General features: G+C 42.3%; 1 protein-coding gene across 4 annotated transcripts in view; it reads right to left on the bottom strand.

Annotated features, from left to right (window-relative positions):
* CCDC171 (coiled-coil domain containing 171) overlaps positions 1 to 15,276 on the bottom strand; it is a 166,727-nt gene that overhangs the window by 150,513 nt on the left and 938 nt on the right. The window contains exon 2 of one of the 4 annotated variants that reach the window (XM_073665076.1): positions 3,861 to 3,891. The exons of the other annotated variants lie outside the window; for them this stretch is intronic. The gene's annotated coding sequence lies outside the window, so the exon portion shown is untranslated. The remainder of the gene's footprint in view (positions 1 to 3,860; positions 3,892 to 15,276) is intronic. 4 annotated transcript variants of the gene reach the window in all.

Here is a 15,276-nt window from a genome sequence, read left to right as displayed (position 1 = left end):
GGACCACTCACCCTTGGTATGGATGAGAAATGCCAAGGAGAGGAATGCGCGAGTCACCAGGTGGTTCCTGTCACTGCAAAATTTCAGTTTCTCGGTAGAACATCGCCCTGGGAAGTCGCAGGGAAACGCGGATGCCCTGTCCCGGGCACCCTGTATGGTGGCAAATGTTCAACCCCACAAGTTTGAACAGAGGGGGGGGGGGGATATGTGAGGCAGTGACCGGAATCGTATACGAGGGACGTTATATATCCCCCAGAATGTGTACAGAGACCTATTAAATCCATTGGAGTGCATTGCAGTCACAGACACAGCTGCGGCAGCAATGCAGGAATGAAGGTGAGCAATCACCTGGTCAGACTACCTGGCTAAGGCAGATTAAGTAAAACCCGGCAGGGCCTTCATTTCTTGGAGGAGGTCACAGGAGGCAGTGGGGCGGCCTCCTCCCTCCAACCCGGATTTTCCAGTGGCTCTTGCCACAGGTCCTTTAAAACTCCTTCACTAAGGTTTAGTGTTGTTCTATGCTGCAACCTGCTAGGAGCACAGCAGGTTAGCTCAGCAGGACTGTGTGTGGCTGAACCACTGCCTGGGAAGGCTCTGCACCTGTCAGGCTCTGAGAGGCCTGGCGTGGCCGTTGTCCCCGGCAACCGTTGTTTATGGACTCATGTTAACCCGGCTGCGAACCGGAGGACTTTCTGTTTAACCGTGAGTTGCTGAATAAAAGCTGTTTATGTTGGACTTGTTTTGGGTCACTGCATGGTGTGAACACCGCCGCCTTACAATAAATATATATATATATTATACACACACATATATAGTGATGAGCAAAAGGGTAACAATGTTTTGAACTTTTGACTTTCAGGCTCCACATCTCACCATCCACTACTGCTTCGAATGTGAGACTTCCATCATTTTATAGACAATCATTTTGACTATCTCCTACATAAATTTGACTTGCAACTATTTAGCATATGATTAGTTATACAGATTCTTGACATGTCACTACATTGTTACTGTTTTGCTCCTGGTGGTGGAAAAATCTTTTTCTTCCTGTATAATACAAAATACAACCAGTTCTCACATTCCCTAATAGCTCAGTGTGTTATTAGGTTGATTCCCAAGTGAAAGGTCACTGGTTCTAATCGAGGAGCAGCCATGAAGAAGATTTCCCAAGAAAAGAGAAGCAGCATCATCCAGCTCATCAATAGCGATCTCTCGGCCAAGAAAATTGCCAAACTGCATCATGTGAGTGCCATGACAGTTGGAAGAATATGAAATGAAGTCCGTCCATCCATTCAAAAGCCAAGAGGTGACGTCCAGGCAAAATATCAGAGTCAATAAGTTGACTCATTACAAAGTCTATCAATTCTGAAGCAACAAACACAGCAGTGGAGGTGGCTCGGATGCTACCAAGTGCTGAGAGGGGTTAATTGGCTATGTTAAGGGCTGGGTTTTTATGGACAGCTGAAGAGTGGGAGTCTGTTCACCATATCGCCACCCCAGGGTGTGGTCCAGAAGGTAAATATGGATTCTTTGGACTCCTTCATTGTTCAGTGTGTGTGGAGATGAGATCTATTGAGAGGTGCTCCTGTTAAAGAGAACTGGACCATGTGTTTTTTCCCCTGAGCCTGCGGATCCCCGCAGCCACCCAGACTGTACTGTATGTGATTTTTTTCCCGTTATGCCAGAAGGGCCATGTTTATTTACTTAACCTTACACTGGTTTATGCAGCACAGTTTTAATAAACCAGTTGAAAACTTAAAAGGAGAGTGTTCCTGTGACAACATCTGGGAGCAGCTGAGTGAGCTGATTGACCACAATACACACACAGTGTGTGTGTGTGTGTATATATTTATTTTACAAGTTGTCCTGCAAACTTTATTGAGCTAGAAAATAAAGAAATCTAACAGCTTAAAAAGAGAAAAATATAACATTATTTAGCCCATACTGTAAACAGAAAAAAATTGCCAGTTTTTCGGTCATCTTGCCTCCCAAAAATGAAATACAAGGCAATCAAAAATCATATCCACCCTAAAGTGGTAGAAAAAAAAATATGTCAGCTCCCTACGCAAAAAAAGAAGATGAAATAATGAAAGCGCACAAAATGGCGAAAACAAAATTAGCCCTGATATGGAGGATTTAAAGTGGATTCTTAAAAAGTTCTCCTGAGGACTTTGTCCACTGAGTGTGAACTCGGCCTTCAGTGTCAGACCTGCTTTTAAAAGGGTTATCTGGGGCTGAAAAACTGATGACCTATTCTTCAATCAATTAATCAATATTAGAATATCAAGGGGCTGATGGAAGGGGATGGAGCACAGTGAGAACTCCAATACTTAGCAGACAGATCTGTATTTGTAATCTTGGGCACAGCCACTAATACAACTCAGTCCTATTGAATTGAACAGGATGAAGCTGCAGTGAGCTATACCATGCAGAGTTACTAATAACAGTACAACACTGATTAAAATGAACAGGTCATTTCAAGTAACTTTTCAGAATAAGCCTTGTCCATAAGGAATGACATTATCCTGCGTTTTTACTGATTTTCCCCTCTGCATCTCTAATTTTAAGTTCTCTCGGAGCGGAAAGGTGGAGGCTAGCTGCTAAAATATCTTCGATACACAGAAACAGGGGGATTCCTGCTGTTATTTCTCCGTGGCACACAAAGCAGGATGGAGGACACTATACAACAACATGGCTAATATTATACAGCTATACTGAGCTGAGTGGCTGTGAATCCAGCTCCTGAGTAAAGAGGTGCTTGAAGCTGCAGCTCAATCTGCCTGGTCTCTCAGTTTTCTGAGTGCTCCTCACTCCTCTTCTCCCCACCCCTCTCTATTGAGTATCATAGGCAGAATAACCTCACACCTCACATTGCTGGCATATTTGAACTATTTTTTGAGTTATCAAGACAGATTTGAGTATTTCTTTGCGGACCTACGGTCACCAAAAATGAAAATGGAGACATCTGTTTTTGATCAGACTCATCAAAGCAAGTCAGTGGGTGCTATCTGTGTGTCATGTGAGTATTGTTCATTTTTTATGGTTTGACTCCTTCCTACACTGAGAAGTAATTTAACATCCTGGTAAGGGGTCTGCTTAAGTGGAGTGAGCTCGGGAGCTAAGCTCCCTCCACATGCCGAGCTCCAATTTGTGCACATCGGCTCCCATCACCCTCCTACTTCCTGTGACATGATTGTGGGAGACCGATGGGTTACAATGGCAGTAGGGGCCTGCTGAAGACCCCAATCGTTGTCATGTCGGTACTCCTGTGAAGCTCAACAGTAGGCTGAGCTCCATAGGAGACTTAGATTTTCACTATACAGTACAATACTGTAGTATTGCAGTATATAGTACAAGCAATCAAATGATCACAGGTGTGTTCCCTAAGGCTATGTTCCCACAATGAGTTTTTGGTGCGTTTTTTACGCTGCATATTTTTGAAAAAATGCAAGTAGCCTATTTTATTTAATGGGTGCAGAAATGGTGCAGAAAATCAGCAACATCAAAAACTCACCAAAAAAAAAGTTTAAATAAAGTTTTAAATAATATAAAAACATATATATATATAATATAGAAATTCAAATCATCACTCTTTTCCCTTTTAAAAATGAAGAACAGGGAAAAAAAAGTTAAATAAACATTATTTGGTATTGCAGCATTCGTCAAAGTCTGATCTATCAAAATCTGGATTTAATTACCGGTAATCCCCATGACAAACACTGTAAAGAGATCAAAATAAAACGGTCAGAATTGCTGGTAATTTTGGTCCCCTCACCTCTTTAAAAAAATGTAACAATTAGCAATCAAAGCATCATATATGTGCACAAAATTTATATAAAAAAACCCAAACGCTAACTCACCGCACAATAGACAAGTCCTCACTCAGCCCCACTGACAGAGAAAGAAACATGTTATGAGGCTCAGAAAATGGCGACACAAAGCAAACAGTTTTTTTCCTAACAAAATAGTGAATATTTTTCATCACTTCAATAGAAAAAAAATGACGCTCATTCTATATTGCGGTAACTGGACTGTCCAGGACAATTATGTTTCCAGGAAAGGTTTACAGCACAATGTCGGCCATGGAAACAAAACCAAACAACAATAGTGGGAGTGGATTATTTTTTACCATTTCATCCCACTTGGAATGGTTTCTCATTTTCCAGTACATCATATGGCAAAATGAATAACGTCGTCCAAAACTACAGTGTGTCCCACAAATAACAAGACCTCATACGTCTGTGTCAGCAGAAAAGTAAAAAAAAGGCCATGGTTCTTCCAAGAAAGTGATGAAAAAACTGCAGTGTAAAAATGAGAAATTCCCTGGTCCTCAAAGGGCTATTTTCTTCTTTTTTTTTTTTGCATAGGAGACAAAAGGATGAAACGCTGATTGTAAGAATAGTCACAGACCAAAAATGGATGAAAAGTAACCAACAGTCTGATGAAAGACGCTCCATTTTTATTTATGCAAAAAACAGATGTCTGAATAAGGCCTAAGAGACAATCATTGCCACAGCTCTAACATAAAGTTAACATTCACTGTGGTAGGCCGCATTCACACGTTCAGTATTTTACATCCGTATTTGTAGCCATAATCAGGAGTGGGTGATAAATACAGAAGTGGTGACTTGTTTCTATTATACGTCTCCTCTGATTGTTCCACTCCTGGTTTTGGCTACAAATACTGATGTAAAAAACTGACCAAATACTGAACGTGTGCACGTGGCCTAAATCAGTATTATGCCACACTCACACGTTCAGCATTTGGTCAGTATTTTACAAGTGGTGACGTGTTTCTATTATACGTCTCCTCTGATTGTGCCACTCCTGGTTTTGGCTTACATATACTGAGGTAAAAAACTCATCAAATACTGAATGTGTGTATGTGGCCTAAATCACTATTATGTCACACTCACACGTCAGTATTTGGTCAGTATTTTACCTCAGTATTTGTAGCCATAACCAGGAGTGGGTGATAAATACAGAAGTGGTGAAATGTTTCTATTATACTTGTCCTCTGATTGTTTCACTCCTGGTTTACAAATACTGAGGTAAAATACTGACCAAACACTGAGGGTGTGAATGTGGCCTATGGGGTAGACTTTTCTGATTTCACTCGTCTAATTAAATGACAAAGTCTTAGTATCAATCAGAAGATTCTAAAAACAAAGGAATGCGCAATCCCACCAATATCTATTTTACTTACATATTGCCATCCTATTGCACAGTGCTTTACAGCCATTGTGATCACTACCTTAGCCATGTGCCTTTACATTGTAGGTATGTGGCATATTTAAAGGGGATTTATCACATCTTCACCTGAATCTGCTTCTGTTACCAGACACCCCCACTATCAGTATTTGGTCAGTATTTTACATCAGTATTTGTAGGCCAAAAACCAGGAGTGGAACAATCAGAGGAGACGTATAATAGAAACATGTCACCACTTCTGTATTTATCACCCACTCCTGGTTATGGCTACAAATACTGAGGTAAAAAACTCACCGAATACTGATAGTGGGGCCATAGCCTATGGGTGACTCTTTTGATGGAAGAGACATCAGGAACAGAAGCTGTGGGCATCATAGGCTCTGTCCATCCAGTGATGTCAGTGTGCCTGGGACCTGTAGTGCTATCCAGCAGGAGTAATCAGCTCCCTGCTGTGGCCAATGGGAAAGCACCACACCCTACTTAACTCCTAGAATAAGGCTGGGAGGCGTCAGTTATAGTGTATAATAGCTTTGGTTAAGGTCAATTTTTTTTTTTTTGACCATGCTTCGTGCTGGCTACAATTCCTGATCATTCTCTGCCATCTTGCTCCACCAGCTAATCTGAAGACCCAACCTACAGGCCCCTATATAAATCCAGATCCCTGTACAGGGGTTAATGGGTGAAGGCCAACATTACCCCTGGGATGTGGTTGACTGAGTGGCTAGCAGCCTGTTTGTGGAAGCTGCCAGGCTAGCCCGCCTAGTGCCCCAATGACAACACTTTAGTGAATACATTGTTTTATCTCTGTCGCCTCAGTTTAAGTAAAAACTGTAAAATCACATGCCTATTGCAGCCAATTCCTGGGGTCAGCTGTCTGTTACAGACTGCATAGGCATCAACACTGAGCCCAGTGACTGACTGCAGCGGTCATGTGCACTACAGGTGATGTCACTGTTGCTGTCTGTCAAACAAGTCTTCCTTTTACAAAGAATGAGAGCAGCGGTGGACCTAGGCACGGTGAGCAATGCTGAGTTTATCGTTTATACCTAGCGCAGGCTAAACCGTATTCATAGGTAAACCCCTTCTAGGTCATCGCTTAATATTGGAAATTACTGAAAATATGATTTGCAATAGTGTGAGACCATATAATCCTCAGTTTCACTATCTGAACCCATGTGAATTGAGTTACAGAACATTTCGGACCAGGAATGTACACCATACTGAAGGGTGTACCTAGCTCCGTACATCCCTGTGTGGACTGACCTTGCGTTCCAATGGCCGTTACAAGCTTGGAGGTAATTATGTGCTGCTGAATGGAGGCGCCACACTCTGCTGAAAGCAATGCTTCCAGGGGAAAATGGTTTTAAACTCTGCTTTTATTTAAAAAAAAAAAAAAAAAAAAAAAAGCCAATTTTCATTTTGCAGCAATTTATTCTCCTGCTCAAAGCTGTTCGCAGTAATGGCCAAGTGTGACTGCTGGGATGACACGTGCACTACTGCTCCGCTGGCTGCCATTCCTGCACCCTCCACAACCAAATGTTTATCCTGCAACTAGGTAACAAAGTTAAAGGGAGAACCCCTTTTAGGCAAGGTGGGTGAAGAATAGCTGGTTTATCCTGCTTTCTCCTAAGGCCTCATTCAGACATCCATTTTCCATTGGTGTTCTGTATTTTCATGGACAGACCATTCACCCATTATGGTGTATGAAGACTATTTGTCAGCAAAAAAATGTCTTTTTCAAACAGTCACTGATCAAACTCAACAATGCAAGTGTATGGGTCTGTGGAAACCTCGGACAGCGCGTGGATACCGGCCTAGTTCGCGGTCCAATTTCCATGTATAGTAGGTGAAGCTTGAGAAAGCTTCATCAGTCTTTATTTATGAGAACCTGATGGTAAAAGCTGACAGGGTATGTGTACACGGCGTTATTTAGCCCCCCCCCCCGTTTTACCTGCCGCTCCAGGCGGTCGTTTTCCTGATGTGACTTTGCTGTCGTGCTGGCGACAGCTCTTTTATACTGTAAAGCAGTGTTCCCCAACTCCAGTCCTCAAGGCCCACCAACAGGTCATATTTTCAGGATTTCCTTAGTATTGCACAGGTGATGGAATTATTGCCTGTGCAGGTGATGTAATTATCACCTGTGCAGTACTAAGGAAATCCTGAAAACATGACCTGTTGGTGGGCCTTGAGGACTGGAGTTGATGAACCCTGCTGTAAAACATAGGGAGCGCGTGGCTTCTCAGCGAAAGCTGCTAGAAGAGCAAACCGGTCACTTTTTAACCATTTCACTGTTTCTGAACACTGAATTGGTTAAAAGACATAACATAAGATGCAACATGTGCACAGCAGTGTGGTTTTGACATTGCTGTGCAATATGTCCATTTTCTGGGGAGAAATCCACCTAAACAAGACTGTATGCACATACCCACATAATGATCAAACTCTGTTGAAAATCTGATCCAAAACACTGATTACAATTGGTCTGTTTTTTTTTCCACAAATGACTTCTGAGTGTGGCCTTAGGGTATGTGCACATGGTATTTTTTTTTAGACGCCGGCATACTCAGTTTTTTTTTTTTCCAGGAGAAGACACATCAGGAAACCGCCAATTGTCTTTCCAATAGAGTCTTTTTAGACATCTTTCCAAACTTCCTTTCCGGTGTTTTTTTTTTCCGTAACGTCTGTATTAATTGTGAGCATCTTTGACTATGTGAAATGATTAAAACAAGCTCAGAATGCTGAAATGTATGCATTGGAAGCCTTTCACATTGCAGTGCATATGTTCATTCATTTTCTTTTAAAGAGCACTTTCAGGCGTGAATTGACCTGGAAAAGATGTCGTGTGCACATACCCTAACACTATGTCCACACTTTGTGACTGCATCGCACTTATATACTACACATAATGGAGGGAGATCTGAGGCTAACTGCATGTTGGTGCAGCTTTCAGTGCTTCGCAGGCAATCTTTGAGAAATGAAGCACGAACACAGCCTAAGGCTGTGTGCACACTATGCGTTTTTTAAGCGTTTCCGCAGCGGCAATTCCGCCGCAGAAACGCTTAAACGCATGGTAGAAGGTCTGCCATGTTCCCCAATAATAATCCGCATGTGCTGTGCACATGCAGCACTACCAATTATTTTGCGGAAGCGCGGCATTTTCGCCGCCACCGACTTGCATTGGAATGCATGGAATCCGCATCACTAGATAAGTGCATGCGGATAACATGTGGTTCAATGTGCGGATGGTACCCGGGTCTGGAGAAGAGGAGACTCTCCTCCGGACCCGGGTACCATAGTACCTGTGTAAAAAAAAAAAAATATATATATATATATATATATATATATATATATATATATATATATATATATATATATATATATATATATATATATATATATATATATATATAAATATTACCGTATATTTACTTTCTGATGGCCCCCGGTCTCCTTGTCTTGGCTTGCCGGCAGCTCGCGGTAGACTAAAAGGACCTGCGGTGACGTAATTTAGTCATGTGACGGGTCACGCGACCGCTGATGTCGGCAGGTCCTTTAGTCCACCGCGAGCTGCGGGCAAGCCAAGACAAGGAGACCGGGGGCCATCAGAAGGTAAGTATATTTTTATTTTTTAACATTCTTTCGGTCACACTATATAAATCCTTGCCGGTTGCATGGATTTATATAGTGTGACCAAGTTGTCAAGCACTTTCCAAGTGATGCTAAAATCGCCTGGAAAGTGCATGCAGAAATGCATGTGAAGAACGCTTCACTTCCGCATGTCCCTGGCAGGAAACACGCATGTACAATCCGCATGTAGTTTTTTTTCTGCCAGGGAGATGCAGAAACGCTCAGGAAAAAATCCGGAGCATTTCTGCATTGTGGGCACTTAGCCTTAGGCCACGACCCCACTATCAGTATTTGGGCAGTATTCGGTCAGTATTTTTTCTCAGGAGTGGGAGCCAAAACCAGGAGTGGGTGATAAATGCAGAATTGGTGACTTGTTTCTATTATACCTTTTCTCTGATTGTTCCTCATCTGGTTTTGGCTCCCACTTCTGAGAAAAAATACTGATCGATTACTGATAGTGGGGCCGTGGCGTAAGGGTATGTTCACACAAACTATTTTTTTTTTTTTTCAATTTGTGTGTAAAACAGTCCGTACATGAACCAACATTACCCTATGTGCCAGTGGAAGTATTGGAGCATGTGTTAGTCTAGTGCTTGCTCGCCTGCTCCTATGCCTGTCCTGGGGAGCAAACGCAGCCAATCACATTCGTAGTCCGATAACAGGATTACTCCGCACAGTTAACCGCTTCCCAACCGCCCACTGTACATAAACGTCAGCGCTGCCTGGGCTCTGTGCAGCGCCAACGTTTATAAACTGTCGGTGATCCTGCAGCGCTCAGGACCCCAGGGTCCTGCAAGCGCTGCGGTGCAGAGCGACAGCTCTGACAGGGGACATTATCAATGATGTTAACCCTTTGCTATCTTCTAGATGCCGCAATCTATAGCGATCGCGGCATTTAGGAGATAGTGAGAGGATAGGGGGTCGTCTACTTACCTCTCCGACGCTCCCCTGATGTCTGAGAGTACCTGGCGTTGTCATGGCAGCCGGAGGTCACATGACCGCCTCTGGATCTGCCATGTACGGTGTCCTGCTAGGCTCAGCCTGCAGCTGAGTCTAGCAGGAGATAATGACAGTTTTACACTGTCAGCTCTCATGCAATGCAATACATGTCTATTGCATTGCATGAGAACAGTGATTAGAAAAATAAAAATTAATGTCCCATACAGGGAATAAGTAAAAATGTAAAAAAAAAATAAAAAAAAGTCTGAAAAATGTTTTCAAATTGTTAAAAAAAATAATCACAAAATAAATAAAAATAAATAAAATATTAAACCAATAAATCAGTATATTTATGCAAAAACAAAAAAAGTACACATATTTGGTATCGCCGTGTCCGAAACAACCCGATCTATAAAACGGTCACACTAATTAACTCCTGTGCACACCGTAAAAAAAAAAAAAAACTGAGCAAAAAACTATGCTTCTTCATCATATCGCCAAACAAAAAGTGGCATAAAATGCGATCAAAAAGCAAAATGGAAATAGAAGTGGTACCGCTGAAAACGTCATCTTGTTCCGCAAAAAAAAATGCTGCCATATAGCTCCATCAGCCGAAAAATAAAAAAGTTATAGCTCTTAGAATAAAGCAATGTAAACAAAAAAAAATATTTTCTATAAAATAGTTTTATTGTGTAAAAGCGCCAAAATATAAAAAAAGATAAGTGTAGTATCGCTGTAAACGTACTGACCCGAAGAATAATGCTGCCTGATCACTTTTACCACACGCAAAATGGCATAAAAAAAAACTCAAAAAACAATTCCTGAATTGTTGGTTTTTGTTCATTTTACCTCCCAAAAAACGGAATAGAAAGAGATCAAAAAATGTCACGTGCCTGAAAATGGCACCAATAAAAATGTCAACTCGTCCCGCAAAAAACAAGCCGTCACATGACTGTCAGCCGAAATATAGAAAGATTATAGCTCTCAAAATATGGCGATGCAAAAACTAGATTTTGCAAAAAAAAGCGTTTTTTAGTGTGTGACAGCTGTCAGTCATAAAAACCCAATATAAATCTGGTATCTCTGTAATCGCACCGACCCGAAGAATAAAGTAATCTAATCAGTTATACTGCACGAGGAACGGCGTAAAAAATAAATAAAACCAATTCTTCACCTGCTGCTTATTTTGTTTATGTCTCCCAAAGATCGCAGTAAGGCTCTGCACACATTTATCCTGCGCTCTGCGCTGAGCACTTACACCAGAGTTTCCGTGTAAATCTCTGAAATACGTGATTCAGACGAAACCCATGATGGAAGATTCCCTGTAATGAGGCAGATATAGGCCACTGTGGATGCTGTCTGGACTGTGATCCCACGGTGTCAGTTTTTTTAGGAGTGCATAAAAGTGCGGTTGGCCACAATTTTGTGCACTTCTGAAAAAAAGGACACCGCTAAACAGAGGCCAGACGGAGTCCAGAGTAACTCTGCTGCCTCATTACAGTGAATGGATCCCGCAGGGGTTTCATCTGAATTACATCACTTGGAGATTTAGATGGAAACCCCGATGTAAGTGCTCAGCCTCGAGCGCCGGATAAATGTTACGTAAAATGTTCCCAATAAAAGCTTCAACTCAGTCCTCAAAAAAAGCTAGTCCCCACTCAGGTCCGTTATCTGTTAAAAATATAAGGGACTTCCAAGTTACTGGTAGCAGAAAGGCTCTGGAAAAGCGAAATGGCCCTTGCCCCCCAAAAGAAATTCAGAAAATTTTGTGCTCCCAAATCCAAATGCCTCCCTCCCTTCTGAGCCCCACAATGTGCCTAAACTACATTTAGGGTCCACATGTTTGGCATTCTTGTAGCGATGAGAGCTTGCCTAATTTACAGGTGCATGTCTCCAGAAGCACGATCTGGGCACAACGTACTGGTCACTACAGCGTACTGGTCACTTCAACAGCAGTTTGAAATTTTCACTGGGCAACATCCACTGCTGCTTGTTTCTGGTTTCTGGAAAAGACCCATGGAGTGGAAATCGTCACTACACCTGTAGGTAAATTCCCAAAGGGGTATAATTTCCAAAATGGGGTCACTTGAGGGGGGATTCTGCTCTTCTAGCACTTAGGGGCTGTGTATATGGAGTCCGCAAACTATTCTACAATAATTTGTTCTCCAAGAGTAAAATAGCGCTCTGTCCCTCCCGGATCTCGCCGTATGGCTAAGAAGTACAGTACAGCAACATATGGGGTATTGCCACGTTTAGAAGAAATTGTGTGACACATTTCGGCACCATTTTTACCCATTGCCCTGTGGGAAAATGTAAAATCTGAGGGTAAAACATTTTTTTATGGTAAAAATATAATTATGTTTTCTTCATTGCCCAATGGTATAAATTTTAAAATTAAAAAAATACTCACTAATTCCCTAGATGAATTCCTTGAGAGGTGTAGTTTACAAAATGCGGTCACTTGTGGGGGTTTCTGCTGTTTTGGCATGTCAGCGACTCTTCAAATGTGACATGGTGTCTGCTGCCTATCCCAGCCAACATAGCGCTCCTTTCTCTTCCGAACCCTGCCGTACACCAAAGCAGTGGTTTTCCCCCACATATGGGGTATCGGCGTACTCAGAAGAAATTGCACAACAAATTTAATGGTGCAATTTATCCTATTACCCTTATGATAATGCAAAATTAAGGGATGAAAGAAGTTTTTGTGGGAAAAATGTGAAAATTTTATTTTTATGGTTCAATATTATTAACTTCTGTGAAGCACCTGGGGGTTCAAGGTGCTCACCACACATCTAGATAAGTTCCCTGAGGGGTCTAGTTTCCAAAATGGTGTCACTTGTGGGGGGTTTCCACTGTTTAGGCACATCAGGGGCTCTCCAAACGCAACATGGCGTCCGCTAATTAATCAAGCAAATTTTACATTCAAAGTCTAATGGCGCTCCTTCCCTTCCGAACCCTGCAGTGCGCCCAAACAGTGGTTTGCCTCCACATATGGGGTATCAGCGTGCTCAGGAGAAATTGCACAACAAATTGTGTAGTCCATTTTTTCTTGTTACCCCTGTGAAAATAAAAAAATTGGGTCTAAAGTAACATTTTTGTGAAAAAAGTTAAATGTTCATTGTTTTCTTCCACATTCCAAAAATTCCCGTGAAACATCTGAAGGGTTAATAAACTTCTTGAATGTGGTTTTGAGCACCTTGAGGGGTGCAGTTTTTAGAATGGTGTCACTTTTGGGTATTTTCTGTCATATAGACCCCTCAAAGTGACTTCAAATGTGATGTGGTTCCTAAAAAAATGTTTTTGTAAATTTTGTTGGAAAAATGAGAAATCGCTGGTCAACTTTTAACCCTTATAGCTCCCTAACAAAAAAAAATGTTGGTACCAAAATTGTGCTGATGTAAAGTAGACATGTGGGAAATGTTATTTATTAACTATTTTGTGTGACAAATCTCTCTGATTTAAGGGCATGAAAACTCAAAGTTTGAAAATTGCTAAATTTTCGCCAAATTTCCGATCTTTTCACAAATAAACGCAAGTGATATCGATGAAATTTTACCACTATCATGAAGTACAATATGTCACGAAAAAACAGTCTCAGAATCAGGGGGATCCGTTGAAGCGTTCCAGAGTAATTACCTCATAAAGTGACAGTGGTTAGAATTGTAAAAATTGGCCTGGTCACGAAGGCAAAAACAGGCTCTGGCGCGAAGTGGTTAAGCACTTGTCTGAACTTAGCCTGAGGCCTCATTCACACACTCAATTTTTCTGTCTTGCATGAAAAAAAGTGTTTCATCAGAGTTTGGTCAGTGTGTCAGTTTTTACCATCACTTTCATCAGTGTTTCTCATGTGTAAAAACCACTGATGGAGGATTCTCAGGGCTTCTCCTGCATGAACATGCAACTGGGATGCATCAGTAACTGACCCATAGACTTGAATGACTCAGATCAGTCATGTCTGTTTTCTTACAGGTATTTGGTTTGCTAAAAAAAAAATACAGACATGTGAACATCTCCATAGATTATATTGGATACATGTCTTATCCCTGAAAAACACAGACAGAACACATACAGAATCACAGATGTCTGAAGGAAGACTTGGTTGCTTTCACATTGCGTCTGGGGTCACGTTCGTTGGAGCATACCTCAGAACCCCCAGCAAAATGAGATTCGGACGTATGCACCATCGGGGCCATAGACTGTAATGGTGCTGGTAGAGTGAACGTGTGCTCTGCCATGCATCATTTTCAGAGTTATACTCCTACTGGGGGCAGACGCTTAGACGCAGTCTATTACATCTGAGTGCCTGCTTCCACTAGGTGTATACTCCAGAAAATGACGCACGTCAGAGTGCACATTCGCTACGTCGGTGCTGGGGGTTCGGACGCAAGCCCCGATGGCCACTGAATGGGTGCCAGAACGCAATGTGAAAGCACCCTTAGGGTTTGTTCAGACAAGAATATTATCCAGACATCTATTGTCTGTGTTAAAGAGAACCTGACAGCTGATACATGCAGTCCGATCCACAGCCGCATGTATAAGGTACCGGCTGTGCCATCTCTGCCAGGTATGACTCGGACACACTGCGGCGTTTCAGAGAAACAGAGTTTAGCAGCCACCGACTGAAACGCGTGGCAGACTAAACAAACAGGCGAGTCCACGGCTGCTTCTCCCGCCAGCTGCCCTGGAGTAGCAGGTATCTCCCTATACGTGCATGTAGGCAGAGCCCTGTCACTCCAGGGCAGCAGGCGAGGAGCAGCCACTGGGCACCTGCCTGTATGACTAGTCTCCAGTGCATCTCTGTTCCCAGAGGCTATTAATGGAAGTTTTTCTCTGAAATGCTGCAGTATTTCAAAGTCAAAAATACCTGGCTGAGATTGCACAGCCGGTGCCTGATACATGCTGCCCGCAGACTGGGCATGTATTCACTGTCAGGTTCACATGGGCAAATGTTTTTCCAATAGGGCTGTTCAGATGACAGCTTTTTCTTGGGCACTTTCTCCGAGGACACACATCCTGTTTAAGTTTCGGCTGGCGTTGGCAAGCACCCACCTGGATGGGCCCCGTCTTGACCTCGGCCATTACACTCCTCCGTATACCATCTGATTTTTATGGATATATTCTCGTTATTTACATAGGAAACAATTTTTGATCTTGTAAATGTTATTCACTACTGCTGTATAAAAAGGGAAGTTATGCGGACATATAGATGACATACCGAGAGAAGACATATTTTCCTGGTTAAAAACGGACAATTTTTCACATGCATAGAATGTTATAACATGGCTGAGTGCTTTCCGATGTTTTATCAGATAGCCCCTGGCCCAATGTTATTCTATGGGGCAGTGCAGATCTGTGTTCTTTGTCTCATGCCGATTTGGGATTAGAAAGCAATCGCAGCATACTGTGAGTGCATCCGATCGGATTACGCGCACCTATACAAGTCTATGGGTGCGTGTGAAACATCGGACTGCACTCAGATGTCATCCAAGTGCAGTCCAA

This window comes from Phyllobates terribilis, unplaced genomic scaffold (assembly GCF_046119375.1).
Source record: "Phyllobates terribilis strain yellow unplaced genomic scaffold, ASM4611937v1 Scaffold_1__5_contigs__length_1240528914, whole genome shotgun sequence".
NCBI classification, from domain to species: domain Eukaryota; kingdom Metazoa; phylum Chordata; class Amphibia; order Anura; family Dendrobatidae; genus Phyllobates; species Phyllobates terribilis.
The sequence above is the reverse complement of the archived record's forward strand: the minus strand, read 5'-3'. Positions and strand labels throughout refer to the sequence as shown.